Source organism: Herpailurus yagouaroundi, unplaced genomic scaffold, assembly GCF_014898765.1.
Source record: "Herpailurus yagouaroundi ecotype Mexico unplaced genomic scaffold, PumYag 100, whole genome shotgun sequence".
In the NCBI taxonomy this organism is placed as follows: Eukaryota; Metazoa; Chordata; class Mammalia; order Carnivora; family Felidae; genus Herpailurus; species Herpailurus yagouaroundi.
The window spans coordinates 78270672-78290563 of NW_024412391.1; the positions used below are offsets into that span (position 1 = coordinate 78270672).

The 19892-nt window shown below is 36.1% G+C and overlaps 1 protein-coding gene and 1 pseudogene across 3 annotated transcripts in view; both read left to right on the forward strand.

Moving 5' to 3' along the window:
* The window catches only part of LOC121028952 (protein Wnt-2b-B-like), a 46045-nt pseudogene extending 27463 nt beyond the window's left edge, over nucleotides 1–18582 (forward strand).
* Nucleotides 1–19892, forward strand: part of MAGI2 (membrane associated guanylate kinase, WW and PDZ domain containing 2) — a 1342154-nt gene that overhangs the window by 954347 nt on the left and 367915 nt on the right. The window lies entirely within an intron of this gene.

The window sequence follows — 19892 nt, forward strand, 5'->3', positions numbered from 1 at the left end:
CCTGTCTTGGAGCCTTGATACTTCATCAACATACAAAGGATTGGTCTGTATCCCAGCTCCAAAAGATGAAACATTCACATTTAAAAGCTAAAAACATTTAAACTTCACTTTATCGTTGTGAGAGTAATTGCTGCTCATGTTCAAAGTCTTACAGAACATCTGGTTACATGTTTACAGACCTGTAAACCATTACTATCACCACTGACAGATCTACTTGCTCCTATTTGTGGGGCTGAGGATGTCTTCTTTATAGTACCCAGAGATGCTTTGGGACTCTGTGAGACATTTGCCAGAAATACTTCTTCCCATTTTATACTTTAGAGTCAGAAAATGGGAGCAGAGGAAATATATTTCATTCCAAATTACATAATATTTTTCTTCCATTGAACTAGCCTTGTTATTTTGAACTTGGCCATTATATTTTATCACCTAGTACCTACATCCAGTGCACATAGAAAGAATGTTCTTAAAACTTCTCTGCTTAACATATTCTGTATTCAGAGCTAGTAAATAATGTCTTTATTTCAAAAATTTTTAATGTTTATTTATTTTTGAGAGACAGAGAGAGACAGAGTATGAGTGGGGGAGGGGCAGAGAGAGAGGGAGACAGAATCCAAAGCAGGCTCCAGACTCTGAGCTGTCAGCACAGAGCCCAATTCAGGGCTTGAACCCACAGTCATGAGATCATGACCTAAGTGAAGTCAGATGCTTAACCAACTGAGCCACCCAGGCGCCCCTCATTTTTGAATATTTTATAAACCTTTTGAAATGCAGTCTACCTATTTTTGAAGACTGCACCCTATTCCAATACCTTGTCTCTGACTTCAGTGTTTCATCCAGCAGTACAGCTTAGCACATTTAGATGGAATGAAGGTCACTGGGAATTTATACGGTTCTATAGCTCTTCAGATCCCCTGCTTAGTACAAAATTAATTAACAGCGTGAAGATATAATTTAATCTTATTCTGGTTTATTGTTAGCTGAAAACTAGAGGAAGATGAGGCACAGGCTTTATATGAAGCCTTAAAATCAATCCTGGATGTATATAATAAAATATATTACTACCAATTTTTAAGATTGGTAAGTTTTTACAGTTTTTAAAAGATCTGCATGTAGTTTCATGATTTCCTAAGTTTGACCTTTTTATGAAATCTTTCATCACTTAACTCTATCCCTGCCTCACTTAGGTTAAATTGGAGCATGTATTTTTCAGATAACAGAAGCCACAAAACCTCATTATTTAAATGTCTAAAATAATTACCAGTTTAAATTTCTGAATAGATATCTTACCAACTCCTAATATTTACCTACTTTGTGTATTTTGCACTGGAGTACTATTAAAAGCTTGCTTAAACATTAGTACAAAATATTTGTTAAACCTATTTAACCTTTTGTTCTGAAGCCAGATGCAGGTCACTTACTTGCCAACCTGGGGTGCAGGGCTGCCCCAATTCCATAAATAGCAAGTAGAATATATTTCTATGCTAGAGGGAAAGGTGTGTGTATATGTGTGTGTTGTGAGTACATGTATATGTCTGATGTGAGTGGCTAAATGCATGTGTGTGTTTTCAGAAAAAAAAAACAAAAACAAAAACTTGTTTTATTTCATTTGCTCTCTCCTTTAGTCTTTTAAAGTTAGAAGTTAATGAAGTTTTTTCTGTTAATAAAAGTAGTACATGTTCTATTTGAAATTTAGAAAATAAAAAAATAGAAAGAATGAAATTAAACTCAACCACAATATTATTATTCAGAGAAAACTCTTAAATTTGAGGGTATTTCCTTTGAGTCTTCTTTCTATCTGTAAACTTTCTGTTTTGTTAGACAAAATTAGACAATTATTCTGGATATACTGTTTGATATTCTGCTTTTTTAATATAATAATATATATTTACATATTATATCTTATTCTTTTCCACCATGCTACTAAATACTTTGTGTAATGTGAGCCATATTTTATATTCAATTTAACCATTCCATTATTTATGGGCATTATGTGGTTTCCAACTTTTTTTTTTTAATTTTAGAGAAAGAGAGGGAGAGAGCTAGGGAGAGGAGCAAAGGGAGAAAGAAAGAGAAAGAATCATAAGCAGGCTCCAGGCTCAAGGCAGAGCCTGACTTGGGGCTCAATCCCACAACCCTGGAATCATGACCTGAGTTGAAATCAAGAGTCACACGCTCAGTTGACCAAGTCACCCAGGTGCCCATGTGGTTTTCAACTTATTAAAATGAATGCTTCACTCTTGGGCATCAATCTTTCCACACATCAGTTGCCTTCTAGAAATGGAATACTAAAGCAGAAGACACTCCAGTTTGCATCTCTGGGCAATACCTCACTATTATTTGTATAGCTTCTTACTAAAAGTTTATAATGGCTGGAGTATGTTCCCATCGACTTTAAAAAGTGCTATATAAATTCACTTTTCATAGTAGCCAGACAATTTTGGCTGTGTCTATGTACAATGCAGATTCTGAGTAAAAGTTAAAATAAATCCTCTGCCTTCTGCATTCTTGCTTTCTTCACATTCCACCAAACCTTTATTGGGCTTCTGGAGCTGCAACATGCAAAGATTTCTTCTCTTCCTTGCCCTGTGTGTCTCATGTGACAATGTTGATCCTGCAACCAACACCTTCCTTGAAAACTCCCAAAGACATTCTCTCTTGGTGTTCTTCCTACCTCTGAATAGTCTCACGTTTCTTTGTTTGATCAACTTCCCTTGCCCTCTCTTTTATTAAAAGAAATAATAATAATTACTTAACGTTTATTTATTTTTGAGAGAAAGAGACAGAGCGTGAGCAAGAGAGGAGCAGAGAGAACGGGAGACACAGAATCGGAAGCAGGCTCCAGGCTCTGAGCTGTCAGCACAGAGCCTGACACTGGGCTCAAACTCATGAGCGGTGGGACCATGACCTCATCTGAAGTCTGACCTTTAACCTCCTGAGCCACCCAGATGCCCCTCCTTGCCCTCTCTTTTAAGCTACACATTCCCTCCTGGGCTTTTCCAGCCACTCCTGCTGCCTCAGCTACCCCTTCTACAATGACTTCCAAATTTATGTTTCCAGAGAAAAATTATTTTTGAATTTCAGAATCACACTTGCAACTCATTAGGCATTTCCACTGGTGGCATCTCAAAGTCAGTATATGCAGAGCTGGACTGAACTCTGTTCCACTGTATTTCACCCAAGCCTCTAATGTCCCTCTAATGCTGTGATGATTGAATAATGTTCTAAATCCAAGTCTGCATCTTTGTGAACTATAAATGAATCTGGATGATTTCAGACACAATTTTCTTCCACTAATGGATTGAATCTTTTGTCAGATTCAGTTGACCTAAATTATGTATCAGTTCAGAGTTATTTGTAAATGTAAATTGGTCCTTACACAGATTATTATCTTAAAATGTTTAAGTGCTAAACTTGGAGAGGACCCTTAAAAAACAATCTAGTCTTTTCTCATTTCACGAATAAGACAATTGAGGCCCAAAGATGAAAACTGATTTTTTTCAAAATAATACAGCTACCTGATGGCAATCTCGCCCCAGACAAGATGTGTCCTGGCTTAGATCACATGATTTTTTCTTTAAACCCTGCCCCCCTCCATGTGCAGAATAACATTATTGAGATATTAAAATGTTTTCATTGATTGAGGAGGTTTTTGGACTCTAAGGGAAAATGGAAAGTGGAGATGGTGGTTAACAACTTAAAAAATACATTTTTATGCTCGTATTTTAGGCTTTAGAAATTGGAAATTTGTGATAATCAAGAGAAACATGGAACTGAAGTTCACATTAGTTGTATTTCTGTAAATAGGAGGTCTTCAAAAACAATTTAGGCGTAAAATCCTGAAAACAATGTTTTCAGTCTCAAATAGACTGTTCTCAAATATTTTGGAATTGCTTTTTTGGATAGCATACCTTTGATAGTTCCCAGGTGCCTGTAAGATTAAGTCTGAGCTCTCACATACAAAACACCTCCCATCCACCCCAATCCACTGTTGTGGTTTCATCTTCTGTTTACTCCTCTGGGAGCCTACTTCAGTCACATTAAGTGCTGTGCCATTCCCCAGAATAACATTTCACACCCCACTAATGCTTGTCATGCTGTTTTCTTTATTTTAAATTCCCTTCCTTCCCATTCCCATCCCTCCTCCGTGATAACCAAACTCCAACTCATTCTGGATACTGTAGCTCCAGTGTCACCTATTACTTCCTCCTGTGAAGCCTCCAGAGTGTTCCACATGAAATGAATCCCTCCCTCCTGTAATCCCCAAGCACCCTGACCATTCCTGTCAACTTTATTAAAGACAGTTGCTGGACAGTCTCCCTAATGCCCATACACCTTGTCCATAGGCTGTTGAAGCTCTTCAGGGAGGAGCTGTTGGGTCTTCTTTGCCCTTACTCTAGCACGTGGGGAAAACTAACCCATAACCCTTCTCGAAGGACAGATTATTCAAGGAATGCTGAAATGGGACCTTCTCTGAATATACAAAGTTTATTTCATCAATGCATAAAAGAGAGGCCTTCTTAGATACCACTTAGTTTAGTTCCAATAATTTTGTAGACTTGTGATGAATGTATTGTTCTCTCACAGTGCCTTAAAGTCACACTTGACGATGACTTATCCCCAGTTAATTTAAGATTTTATTACAAAATAGAAAATAATTTTAAAATCCCAATCTTAGGACCAAGACTTAGATTATAATTTTAAAATATGATATAATTTGCAGCCCAGTATAATGATAACAGTGTGTATCATGAGAGTGCCTAGTCTTACCTGGGATATTAGCTCCTTTCCCTCACTCATTTACATAAAGCCATGAATCAGGGTTTGCTGGATGTGTATAATTATATATAAAAGCCTCATACATATCTTAAGATCTATTTCTATTATAGGACGATTAAATGGCCATAATATATTTAAATTTATCCATGTTCTAATTTATATATCAGTAAAGCCCCACAGGAAAATACTAATTGAGACTAAGGCTATTTGTTGGTCCATATAAACCCAACACAAGAAAACACCCTCCAAGTGATTAGTTGGCACTTTAATCAGAAAATATATACTTATAAAAATGCTTACATTTATTTTTTTTCCTTTGAGCTATGATTTACAGTAAATCACAGTTGGTCCATCAGCCATTGTTAGTTACTATCCTACCCTCAAACTTTAGCTTTAACATATATACTGTCTTAGTGTTGGCACACAAAACCATTCCAAGTACCAAGAAAAGATGATCCTTACATGTGATCATTCCATGTTTTTTAACACTGGGAAATTCAAAGATAAAATTAAAAAAAGCTCAAGAACCAAGGTTTACCAGGTTGTCTTTTTAAAGTGAATTCAATTTATATGATATACAGTGTCATTTTAATTCATAATGCAATGTGCAATGCTGTATGCTATTCCAGTTAAGTTCTGGAGAGTATCACTCAACCTTCCTTTGATTAGCTTTGGAAAGGTACTGTTACATAGGGCTTATTTCTTCATGCCCTGCCCCATATCCATTCTCACAATGAGTAACTGGCCAAAATCTCTGCTGAAATGCTTTCTATGTAACATGCTGTTTAATAACAAAAATGTATACTATTGAGAGATCATTTTTTCTGCATTATTTGTTCAATATCATGCATCTGTTTACTGCATGTTGTTGACCATCATCGTTAACATTTTTAATTATGCTAACAATAATGTTATTTATATTTATATCTGTAATTTCCTTCCCCAGTAAATACCAAAACTCAAATGTGTTATATTCTCCTTGCATAGTGAGTATTATTATCAAATAATACTGAGTATTTGATCAAATACTTCCTAATCATTAGCCTATGTCATCTTCTCTACCACAGAATCTGCCATTTTCTTTATCCACTTTTACTCAGTTTATTCACTTTTCCTCATGCATTGATACCTTCCAATCCTATTCTTCTTTCCCTGACTTTGCATCCTGTCTGCTTCACAGAAGGGCAATTCATCCTTCCATTCTATCCATGCCTTTTTTACTTATTCTGGATTTATTTATGTAATTATTCAACAAGTGACTATTGAGCATCATCTATGTGCCAACAAGAGACAGGAATCAAATGGAAGTGTATACATAAGACTAAATTTTTTTATTTTTATTTTTTACGTTTTTATTTATTTATGGGACAGACAGAGACAGAGCATGAACGGGGGAGGGGCAGAGAGAGAGGGAGACACAGAATTGGAAACAGGCTCCAGGCTCTGAGCCATCAGCCCAGAGCCTGACGCGGGGCTCGAACTCACGGACCGTGAGATCGTGACCTGGCTGAAGTCGGACGCTTAACCGACTGCGCCACCCAGGCGCCCCAAGACTAAATTTTTTTAAAGCAAATATACTTAGAATCCACAGTCTGGGGAATTAAAAAAAGGACAACAACAAATGCTATTATGGGAACACTGATGATGAAACTTAGTCCTTGCCTTCCACCATCATTTAATCAAGAGGGGAAAGATATGTTGACAAATGTAAACACTGCCACGGAGAACCAAGACATTTATTCTGGTGGCTTTGCATTGCAGATTTTAAATTTTGTTTTTGTATCAATTTTACTATTGGTTTTAATATAGCAAGGTCCAGTTTTAATTTCACTTATTCTATAAAGACTTCTGCAAATACTCTTTCTTATATTTCAATTCCTATCGCACTTATATGTACATCACACATTTTAATAATTTTGTGTTTTTAAATTGTGGAAGCAGCAGGTTGTGTGAACACAAAATGGAAGCACCACTGAGTTCTCTTGCGGTTCTTTTTGCTGTCTTGTGGATCTTGGACTCAGTTCATCAGCTTTCCCTCTGCATTTAATACAAGTTCCATTAACTGGTAATTCTCCTTCCAGGATCCCAGTGCAACAGAGATAATAAATTTGTAAAACGTACAAGAAAATTTAGTTCTTTCAATAGTAATGGTCCATACACTGGGGTCAGAGCAGGATGATGGAGCACATGCAAAAGAATTTTTTAAGAAATAAGTAGCTAAGTCTGCATGTCTTATTCATATACATGCTACTCTTTTTATTATAGCTTTCTGGCATATATTTTCTCACTTAACAGATATTAAAAATAAAACATATAACATGACATTAAGAAAGTGTTTGATCCTAAGAAAAAAGAAAAAAGAAAGTCATATGCACTGAAAGTTTCAGAACCACTCATGTTTAATAAAGGTCTTTATCCAAAAAGTAAATGGATTAGGCTTGATGGTTTTATCTTCTTCACTGACCTCCCTCTTAGTTCTTCAAAGTTAATTTACTTTGAGTTAATTGATCTTTTTCTGATGCTCCTGAAATACAGTGGGAAAGTACAGGCTTTGGAATCCAGTGGTCTTGGATTTAAATTACTGCTGTGTGAGTGAAGTCAAGTTTCTTAACTTCTACGGGCCTTAGCTTCCTCATTTATAAAACAAGATTAACTTTTCCCACATTCTTTCAGGTATCTGTTTACTGGTTCAAAGGAAATTTTTTGAGTATTCTATGTACTAGAAATCATGCTGAATGCTAAGGTTATAACATCAAGAAGAAGAAATAGAAAAACAAACAACAGGATCTCGGTTCTCATGGTGCCTGTAGTCTAGTTGAGGATATGGACAGATGTAGACAAACTGTAGACAATACATTATGATAAGTATTATCGTTGAGAGGTACTATAAAACACATAAGGGGCACCTGGGTGGCTCAGTCGGTTAAGCTGTATCTCTTAATTTCAGCTCAGATCTTGATCTCACAATTGATCTATTGTGAGACAGAGCCATGCACCAGGCTCCACTCTGAGTATGGAGGCTGCTTAAGATTCTCTCTTTCCCTTTCCCTCTGCCCCTCCCCACTTGTGCGCGTGTGTGCACACACATATTTTCTCTCTCAAAAAAAATAAAAATATAAGAAAGGTAAAAAATTATGAGAATTAAATAAGATAATGTATATATAGTGTGCCTAGCAGTTCCTGTCTTAGTAGATACTCAATAATATTATTGTTGATATTTTACCTTCATCCTTTACCCTCCTAGTTTCTAACTATAAGGTAAATCCATAGATGGTCTATACTAGTATTTTCCCATAGAAATACAACATGAGCTACATATATAAGTTTAAACTTTTTAGTAGCCACATTAGAAAAAGTAGAGGGGTGCCCAGGTGGCTCAGTCAGTTAAGCATCCAACTCTTGATTTTGGCTCAGGTCATGATCTCATGGTTCGCAAGTTTGAGCACTGCATTGGGCTCTGTGCCCTGCTGGGGATTTTCTCCCTCCTCTCTCTTTCTCCCTACCCTACTCGCACTCTCTCTCTCTCTCAAAATAAATTAATAAACTTTTTAAAAATTAAAAAAAAAGAAGTAGGAAGAAACATGAAATCAATTTTAATATATTTGATTTAACTTAATACATCTAAAATATTATATCAACATGTAATCAACATAAAGATTTTTTAATAATTTTAATATATATATATATTTTTTTAGTGTCCTCAAAATTCCATGATTATATTTTACTTATAGCACATCTCAATTTGAACTAGCTACATTTCAGATACTCGATAGCCACATGTGGCTAATGGCTACCAAATTGGATGACACAAGTCTATACTTTCTAATTGACCAGGATTAAGCTTCTTGAGAGGCAGTGCACTGTAGGTAGTAAGCATATAATAGGATTTTAATTAGTAAACCCAGCATCATTTCCACCCTTCCTCCCTCTCTCCTTTCCTCAGGCACTAGGTATCAAAGATAAATTAGAAGCTGTGGATCTTGCCCTCAGTTCCAGTCCCCAACTCCCAATATAGTGAAGGAGAAAAAAGCAGAGTAGATACTTACAATATAGTATAATTACTGTAAAGGAGATTAAATGTGTATGGAATTAGATTGTAAGGACAGAGGAAAGAGTCACCTGGAGATGTTTGCAATGGTCTGCACGAAGCACTTAAAGCACAAAAGTCAGACTATCCAGGTCATATCAGGTTCCCTGCTTCCATAAAGAATATGCATCCTAGCTTATTTCTGGCAAAAGTGCAAGGTTCCCAGCAGGGGCCTCTCTGATCACACTAGTGATGTGTGACATACTGGAGGAAAACCAGCTCCCAAACTGCTGTCATTAGACATAAGAACACAAATGCACCTCAATAAAACACACAGCTGCACTTCATTTTATTTCCTATCTGGTCCAGTCAGTTGGAGTGGACCTGTCCCATATTTTTTGTCAGTATGCAAATCTTTTCTCAAAGGATGGTTAGATGCAATAGCTCAATTTTCTTGCCAACCCAAACCTACTTATTGTTAGTGACTTGACTGTCTACTCAACTACTATGGAAAGCTTATGGAAAATCTACTTCATCCCCATAGAGCCTGTCAGCCTCATATTGTGACCCAAAGACATGAGAGGAATTTTCTAGCATTGTAAAGTTCATATAAGAAAACTCTTAAAGACTTTTGGGATGCCTCAGTTGGTTCGGCGTCCGACTCTTGGTTTCAGATCAGGTTATGATCTCATAGTTTCATGAGTTCAAACCCCACATCGGGCTCTGTGGTGGTGGTGTGGAGCCTGCTTGGGATTCTTTCTCCCTCTCTCTCTGCTCCTCCCCCACTCATGCTATCTCCATCTCTCTAAAAAATAAATAAACTTTTTAAAAAAGTTAAAAAAAGAAAACCCTTAAAGACTCTACTCATTTTCTAAATAACTTAGATTTAAAGAGGTATAAATGCCTTTCAACAAAAGCTGACTTACTATCCATTCGATCTTTTTCAAAGTTTGTGTACCTATGGCAAATCAGATAAATAAAAGTAAAAATGTCCACCAAACCCCTATTTTCACTCTAGCACACTGTCCTTTGACAGATGCCTTTACTTAACTGAACTCAGTGTGTGGAGTATCATGTGATGCTAGTTTGGCCTTAAGGAGGTGAAAAGCTACATGTCTTCTCCAGATCCTTTTTTTCTCAAGAGCACAGAATTCCTACCTGCAACGAGCGTATAGAATATTCATTTCCAAATAAATTCGCACCATTGTTTTGCCTTAATGGCTGCTTCTTAAAGTATATTTGTAAAAGCAATGTATAAAATATTGCTAGATCTGAATATTTAAGAAGTCATTGTTGCGTCTTCTGAAGAGGATTTAATGGACTTTTTTTCTGTGCTCTATGCTGATAATGTTACAATGTAATAAGGAAACACTTAGAAAACTCCTGTAGCAGGTATAATTTTACCTAGTGGTAATGAATATTATGACATAGTCATGAATTTAGGAAGCTATGTAGTATTATGTGTAAATGGGCATTGAATACCCTTTTACTCTTAAAGTTTATGTTAGAGCTCGTAGTTTTCTCCTTACCATAGCTACAATAAATTCATAACAGTACAAACAGTGTGTGTCATGAGAGAAGATGGTTCTTCTGAGAGAAAGAAAGCATGAATATATCATAATAGCTTAGTATAAAGTTTTGTTTATATAATGTAGGAAATGAAAGAAATGTTAATTGTTATAATACAAACACATAAAATCTATGAGAATGGTTAATATCAAGTTTCCTGAGGAAAATGACATTCTATCTTTCCTCTTCATGGGAAACTCATAAATCACTATGTATTAGCCAGCAGTGACAGTTTAAAATCATATTTTTTCCAACAAAAAGTGTTTTGCTTTATTATATTTTACTAGTCTAGAAAGAAAAATATGGAATTAATATATGCCCATGTTTTAAAAGAAAAATGTGAGTTCTGTGTTTGTATTTACAGTTTATAAACATTTGAAATCAAACTTACATATCAACTGTCCATGAATCAAGATTGAAAATATCTAGCTGCTAGTTACGAAAGTTAAATTGAAATCCTGTTTTCTCTTTGGAGGAAGTTCCTTCCATCTGTGTTAGAATAGAGCTGGAGGTAAGAGAAATCCAGAGGCTGGGTCATGAACTCTTCTGCTCATAAATGAGAATTAAAATGTATTTATGAAAACTCTCATTTTTTTCTTGTTAATTAATATACAATTACTCTATTTCCAGGTTCATATAACCAACTATCAACCAAAATTATTTAAACTTACATAATTTTTCAAAGTTTTACATATAGCAAGCTAATAATTAGACAAATACTTTTTATCTATGACCCTCTGACTAAAGGTGATTCTAAATTTCAGTGTCATGAAATTATTCACCAATTCCCAATATCTCTGTGTATTACAGTATTTTACTTAACAAAAAATTGCAAGTATTTTCCAGGCACATTGTGTACATATTATCTTAAAATAAGGCTTATTGGAGCACCTGGGTGGTCAGTCAGTTATGCTTCTGACTCTTGATTTCAGCTCAGGTCATGATCTCATGGTTCATGGTGTTGAGCCCCATATCAGGCTCTGAGCTGACAGTGTGGAGCCTGCTTGGGATTCTCTCTCTCCCTCTCCCTCTCTGCCCTTCCTCCATCCATGCTTACATGCTCTCTCTCTCTCTCTCTCTCTCTCTCTCTCTCTCAAAATAAATAAGTAAACATTTTTTTAAAAATAAGTCTTATTATCTTTTATAGACAATTGTCTACATATTGTTTTTAAGTAAACTTTTGGAAGTCAAATATGCAAATGAAAAAAGTCCATTTGCAAGGCTAATTAACAATTGTTAAGAATTTTTTAATGTGTAAAAATATGGGTTTATGAAGTGTTATGCTTAATTATTTCAAAAGCATATTAAGATGATTGTTTTTAAACAAGAATATTTTGTTTTAAAAAAGCTAAGGGGCGCCTGGGTGGCGCAGTCGGTTAAGTGTCCGACTTCAGCCAGGTCACGATCTCGCGGTCCGTGAGTTCGAGCCCCGCGTCAGGCTCTGGGCTGATGGCTCGGAGCTTGGAGCCTGTTTCCGATTCTGTGTCTCCCTCTCTCTCTGCCCCTCCCCCGTTCATGCTCTGTCTCTCTCTGTCCCAAAAATAAATAAACATTGAAAAAAAATTAAAAAAAAAAAAGAGAAACTAACAGATGTTTATTAATAGGTGCATCCTGCATTTATGTGGAGTACTCACTGGTGAGGAATTCAAAGGAGTGGTTAGAACTTGAATTTATATATCATTTTAGCAAAGAACAATAATTTTGCAGAGAAGTGCCAAGACCAAGGAAAAGACTTAGAGTTTCTAGGATTTTAAGCAAACTATGGGAAGGCAAATATATGGGGAAACGAATGGTAGATAAGGGCTAGTTTTAGCAAGGTTTCTTGTATAGAATCCTCTGGTTTCTGGGCTGATAAAAGGCCCAGAGTTGTCTGAAGTTATTAACTTGTGTGGTACCTGGTAAAGAGGGGAGAGTCCATATACAAATATATGTCTTGCCTCAGGAAAATGGGTGGACACAGAGCAGAGAGCTTTTCTTGTATCTGCTTCTTCTTAATTGTCATCAGCTCACAATAATCCTTCAGACCAAGTGGTGTATTTTGGATGGCCTATCCTGCTACCTTCACATCTATATTCCACTTCTGCAAACTGAAGAAAGTTGCGAAATTATTTTAAATTTTAGGGAAAAAATCCTGTTTCTGGACAACATGACCTCAGTGGTCAAAAACTTCCCAATTCTTTGCAGTTACCTAGTGAGGAAAGAAATCGTTTACATGTTGAGTTGATCTTTGAAAAATATAACAAAAGAATCAAATTAAACAATAATAAAGTCACATCAAATTTGATTAAGTAATACATTACTTACATAATTATATAATATATTAAACTCTACTATGGTATTTTTAAAACTTCCTTTTAATGATATTTTCCCATCTATTATCTATTTATATATAAATCACAATATATTCGTATGCACATATCACATTTATATAAGGATATATAGATATATAAGTATTTGAAATTTTTTTAATGTTCATTTACTTTGAGAGAGAAAGAGAGAGAGAGGAAAAGAGAGAGAGAGAGAGAGTGGGGGAGGGGCAGAGAAAGAAGGAGACATAGAATCTGAAGCAGGCTCCAGGCTCTATGCTGTCAGCACAGAGCCCAATGCAGGCAGGACTCAAACTCAAGAACCATGAGATTATAACCTGAGCCAAATTCAGATGCTTAACCAACTGAGCTACCCAGGCACCCGTATTTATATAAGTATTTGAACAGTAAAATTATTTATCTGCTTAAACATTAATAATTCATGTAGTTACTAATATACATTTATAATTACTAAATAATTGGTTACTTAAATTGACCAAGGCTGAGATTAATTGATTGGCTTACAATTTTAATCTATTTTTTATTTATTTATCTGGCCTTAGCTATACACATTAAAAGTCTAAGATAACACCCACCACTACTGAAATGTGAGCTTTGCAACATGAAATATATACTATAATTACAAACTTTGTAACACGATAGGGAATAAAACATTGTAGAGCATGATATTAGTTGAAGATTCCGAACACATAAAGGAAAAAACTAGTCTTACACACACACACACACACACACACACACACACACACACCATACCACACAACTACATGTAAAGCACTGTGCTAGACTTCTCAAAGGAATGTGCACTAGTGGTAGAGACAGGTAGGTAATAAAATTAATATAATAGAATCTTCATTATAAAACATGTCATGGGAGCAGAGGCAATATTTCTATCAAATATGGGGGGATTGGAGTCAGAATAAAGGTAGAGAAGAAAGGAATATTTGCAGTACAAGAGATGAACAGGACTCAAGATAAGGGAAGAAGCAGAAAACATTAGTTTTTTACACCTTCTATCTAGAAAGGAGGGATGGAGAAAATCTGTTATAACTACTTATCCCCTTTTGCCCCCTACTATGTGTTATACTTACCCCAGTCCTGTGCTATAGGTATTATTGCTCCCATTTTTATAGATGAGGAAGTATTTTTGCATCTTAAATTCTATAAAATCTAAAATGAACTATCTGTTTTTGTCATTGATTTATTTTATAATAAATTTTACCCCTTGAAAGAAGTAGGAGGAAGTGTAAGTATGTGGACAATATCTTCCTCAAGTTAAAAGTGAAGCAAGACATCTACAAGGATAAAAATAAGAGATTAAAACAGAAAGCATAGAAGAAGTTACATAAAAAAAGACTATCTAGGGGTGCCTGCTGGCTCAGTCGGTAGAGCACAGGACTCTTGGTCTCAGGGTTGTGAGTTGGAGCCCCACGGTGGATGTAGAGATTAGTTAAAAATAAAATTTTTAAAATAATGTAAGAGGAAAGACTATCTAAAAAGAAAACACTAAAATATATGGGCAAAAGACACAGCAGTTAATTCAACAACAATTAAAAAAGAATTTAAATATAATAAACATGAAAAATATTTAACTGAGCTGTTATCAAAGAAATGCAAAGTAAAACACTGAGACATTTCACTTTAAGTTTGCAAGGCGTTGAAAGACTGCAATCTTCAGTACCTCTGAGTATGCCAAGGTTGCAGATGTATACTGAGGATTCCCAAGTGCTTGGGAATCAATCTATTCTTTCTTTTTTATTTTCCCCCATACTACAGATCTATCCTAAAATGTAATGATTTCATTGTTGTTGTCCTTGTTGTTGTTGCTTGTAGTTTTTAAAGTATTTTGTTACTATTCCTTGAGGGGACTAAAAGCACACTAAGGCTTCACAATACAAAGGCTCCTGAGAATTAGACAGGATGTTGTTTTTTAAGTGAATAAAAATGAAAAACCACTCTGGATGAAGGCTGACTTAGGAATTGCTATGTAAGAATTTATAGTTATAAGATAAATATACAGAAAAAAGAAGTCTGCTTTTTTTAGTCACAATGCTCTGGTTTACATTTGTCTATGACAATAAAAAAGAAAATGCCCCCAGAAAGGAATGGCTCAAGTCATGTTAAGCAATAGGACATCAAGCAGAATGATGAACATATTATTTGGGAGTATAGGGGAAATAACATCCATCAGTTTAAATCTTGTTTCTCTAAACCACAGAAATAACCTGAAGACTATTTAAACATGAATTCCCAATAATTTTAGTTCTATTACCATGAAATATTTCTCCCAATCGTGTGTGGATGATGATGTCATGTGCCATTCCAACCTAAAAATAGCATGATCAGTCCATATCTCATTAAAAGACTAAATTTACCTCAAACTAAGGCTACTCGTCATCAAATATTGCCAACAGAATGTTAGCACAGTCTGAATGATTTAATTAAACCACTCCAGCAACCTAATTGTCTCTAGAATGTTCTTTCTTTTATTAAGAAATTGTGTGAGTAAAAACACAAGATCTGATTATACATTTGGGTTTGTCTTTTTTTTTTTTTTTCATTTTACTCTACTCCTCTTCACTGCCCTAATAACAACTGATTAAAACATCAGACCTGCACGCTAAATAACTAATTTTAGTTCAATAAAGACTTTAGAACATTTTATAATCAATTTTATGAGAGATCATTCAAGCTGAATTTAGTTAAACTGACTGAAGTAAGTAGATAATGAAGTATTTATCTTTGCTGGAAGAGAAACCCAGGTAGAGAAGCTTTCAGCTGCTGCTGAGAAGTTCTAACTAGGAAGCCGCCAGTCACAACGGACCATTATGTTTCTAATTACCCTTATTAACAGAAGAAAAAGGAGCAGAAGATTTTCTCTGGAGAATCTTAGACAATCTGCTGTTTCCAAATAAACTAGATGATATTGGTCAATACATTATATTTTACAGTTAGGTTTTGTCATCAGAACAATGGTAAGTCAGAAAACTGAGCAAATGAAATGCAGTCAGGCATTTCTTTATGAACAAAATGTGAATGTTACATTCTTCTGTACTTACAGGAGAAAAGCTAGCAAACCCAATGTGTTCCTTAGATGTCTTTTTTGTGTATTGTTTGCGGGGGGGGGGGGGTTGTTTGTTTATCCTTAAGAATTCTGGTTCTTAAACAACTACTTATCTGATGAACAATAATCAAACTTTCTACATGTATTTGGGTTTTGTCCATTGTAAAGACTGGCTTTCCCCCCACCATAAACTAGTAGCTACATTGATGTGAGTTATACTTCCTCCTAGAATATCAACACTTAGCATTCTAGTTGAAATCCTGCTGTTATGTTTAAAGATAGTCTCATGGATTTCACATCAGATATCAGTAAGATTTCTGCACTTGGCAGAGAAATCACCCTTGAGCATTTTGTGTGTGTGATATTAGGTTAAAATGTCTTAATATTTCTTTGTGTGCCTGTGTGTATGTGTGTGTCTGTGTGTGTGTTGTGTTTTCAGGGGGAAGAGTGGGAGAGTACTTTTTCATTGAATTATTCCTTGGTATTATTCAATTATCTAAATTTTCATATCTTAGACTGTGATTATTTTTGCTCTTCAGGGTCTGTCTCCTTCACTGCCTCTGTCATGAATATCCATTTCAGTTACATTGATTCTAAATCTCATTTAAAAGAAAAATATTTTACTGATTTAATAGTAACTGAAAAGTATTGCCTGATATCAAGAGGGTAAACAATTTACGAAGATGAGAAAATGGACCAGTCCAATGTCAAAAAAAATATTTGCACTGGACAGAGTTAACAGTTAAATAGGCAAGGAAAACTTTATTCAAGACTATTACAATAGGGGAGGAGATGGAACTCAACTTACTTGAAAAAAAAAAAAGATTTTTAAATGCTGGGGTAGGCTCATGGAAAATCTTTGGAGGACTGTGGGGCTGGGGGAAGGGGAAGTTTGGTCAAAATGATTAAGCCATTCACTTATGCCTGCTAATTGGCAGCTATCTAATTAGGGTCCTATCCTCCTACAGAGACTGGGAAATAGAGGTGGTATCTTTTTGGTGATTACATTTGGAAGGGATGCCTCCCAAGTTCTAGAGAAAGACATTTCTGGGTCATGGAAGATTTACATCTCAGAGGCAGAGAAAGAATTTACAGCTGCAACTTTCTAAAGCAAATACTCTAAGAAATGGGAAGCCAGAGGCCCATAGTCAGGAAGAAAACTGTCTAAAGTTAAATCAAGCTGAGGAGAATGTTAAGGCCATTTTGGTCACCATGATATTACAAAAGGTACAGATAATCAAACAGGAGAAAGAAAACTAATAGTTAGGAAGGGATTTTCTGGAAGAGCGATGTTGTGAGGCACAGTTAATATCAAGAGTAAAATCAGGTTCAGGTGTGCAACTTTAATAAGCAGCCTCCAGACCCAGACATGAAATCAGCAGTAACACCATCAAGTCATTTCAGTGTTCTCTTAGTAAGTTGGTCAACTGAGTCAACACTGTTGTTTCAGTCTCTGATTTATTTTTGATCATGATTGCTTGATTTGATGTGACATTCCTTTGAAGAATAGTGTATCTGATTACAGCATGTAGATAGCCAATTTCTATTCTTGGCTCTTTCTCAAACATCATACTCACACACACACACACACACTTCTGCTTCATGGAGGATTTATATCTTTCTTTCTCCTCCCCCTTTCTGATATGTAGTTAAAGCCTAAATTCTGTAGACAGTGTTTAATTTTATTGTGCTCTCCAACATTGTTACTAAAGATGAATATAATAACCCCAAGCCTCTTTAAATTAGAATTAAAGAAGACATTACAATTTAATATGTTGGAAATTTATTTCGAAACTTACCTGAAACTGGATAGAGCCCCTTCCTGCTGTGGAGATAGAAGGGACACCATTGTCAGTCTTTAAGTGGAAGTGAAGTCATCTGATAGATAAGACTGGAATCCCTGTCTTATTTTTTATAACCTTGGAAGTTAGTAAATGTTAAAAAAAAAAATGTTAGTCTTATTCCAGTGTCTGAGTCCTAACCAAGGTTTCTGTGAGTTTCTGGAGAATTATATTCTTAAGATCATGTTTTAGCTCTGAGTTCCTGCCCACCATTCTCTTGTTCTCACATTTCACCTTCTATGGCTGTTCTCTCCAGACCAACCCAAATGTGGAGCTAAATGCTGCCTGCTTGATCTTCTTAGAAATGTGTCACATAACACATTACCAGGTGAACAGAATTTACTGATGGTTTGAGCAAATGCGTGTGTGTGTGTGTGTGAAGAAATTTAAATTTTTTTGGTTGCACAGCTGTGCATTGGTTTCTGAAGCTTGAGTGTCATTGCCATGGTGTAAGTGGCTCCTGTACTCTGCTCACCTGCTGATGCCACACAGGTGATTACCTGCAGTAGTGCTATGATGGGGCTGTGCGGGTGACAGTGACCCAGAATGGCATCAACTCTACAGCAGCCCGCCAAGGCTATTGCCGTGGCACCCATACTGACCATATCTACTTTGACAGCTCTCCAGACTACCTTGTCTTGGGCAAGGTTGTAGGTTCCCTAGCCACTGCAGGGCATGTCTGCAGCAAAACATCTAAAGGGGACGGACAGTTGTGAAATCATGTCTGTGGCCGAGAGTATGACACAACTCGAGTCACCCGCCACACTTGGTGTGAGTGCACATTCCACTGGTGCCATATGGTGCAGTACAAGGAGTGCAGACACCCTGTGGACATCCATACTTGTGAGGCCCCCATGAAGGCAGAGTGGCTGGACCACACTTGAACACATAAACATCTCACTCATCCGTCTGCTCCAAACCTCCTAATTTGGGGTGCTTGGGTGGCTCAGTAGGTTAGCCATCCAACTCTTCATTTGGGTTCAGGTCATGATCTCATGGTTCATGGGATCTAGCCCAACGTCAGGCTCTGCACTGACAGCACTAAGCCTGCTTGGGATTCTCTCTCCCTCTCTCTGCCCCTTCCCCACACTCACTCACTGTCTCTCAAAATAAATAAATAAATTAAAAAAAAAAAACCTCCTAACTCAAAACCACAAGATCTTTGCATGCACACCTTCCATAAAGGAAAGGTAAACCTCAACTCTGGGCTGCTACAGCTTCTATTTAAGGACTAGGAGAGTAATCCAGAAGGACTCGGCTGTCCTGTTTGGTTCCTGGGAAGGAATTGACAGGGATGTAAGAAACTGAACTGAAGGAAAGTAGAAGAGTCAGGGGTCTTCAGAATGATGTAAGTTGCACTAAAGCACATGGTCAAAGCTCACTTTTTCTTTCCTTTGGAATTTTTTTTTTTATTTTTTTTATTTATTTATTACTTTTTACAACTACTTTGGCTACTTCGACATCAGTATGTTTTCATAGGTTCGATTATCTTCCGCTTCTTCTTTCCCTTCCTTAAATTTCTCTTCATTCCTCATGCAGAACGATTTAGCTTTCCCTTCTTTTTTCATGATTTTCTTTAAAAAGATAAAACTCACAGGGCCTTACTTTTTATAACCAAACAAAATTATTCAGGTATTTTCCTATATATAAACATTCTCATGGAAAAGGAATCTGTTGCCAGCTATTAAAATAATGATTTCCATCTCTCTGGATCATTTTATATCCGAGGGTTATCATGTTCTGAGATGTAATGCTCAACATGCTCCAGGGTCACATCAAATTAATTGTACCCAAAAGCTGAATTCCTAACTAGGAAGCTAAGTGAAATATGTACCATTTATTTAGGGTATCCCTTTGCTCGATACTGAGCTAATCAAGAAACATAATTAATAGAGCCCTCTCTCTTAGGGCCAAGAACAAAGATTTAGCCCCCTCTTGTTTTCTGGATTCCATAAGCCATAATCCTATCTGACATTACATCAACCTTTGTACTTCAACATACTTTCATAATATTTTACGTTTCTCACATTCATTCATTCGTTTGTTCACTTATTCAATAAGAGACCATTTGCTTTATATCAAGATACTGTGGAGCTCAAGTGGAGTATAGATCAAGTAAACCAGAAAATAAACAGTAAAACTTCATATGGTAAAAAATTCTAATAAAATAAAGCAGGATATTGGGTAGAGTGAAGGGAAGGTGGTAGCTATTTTAAATAGTATAGTTAGTTCCTCTGTAAGCATGTGATATTTGAGGAGACATGACTGATGAAGAGTTAATTATGAAA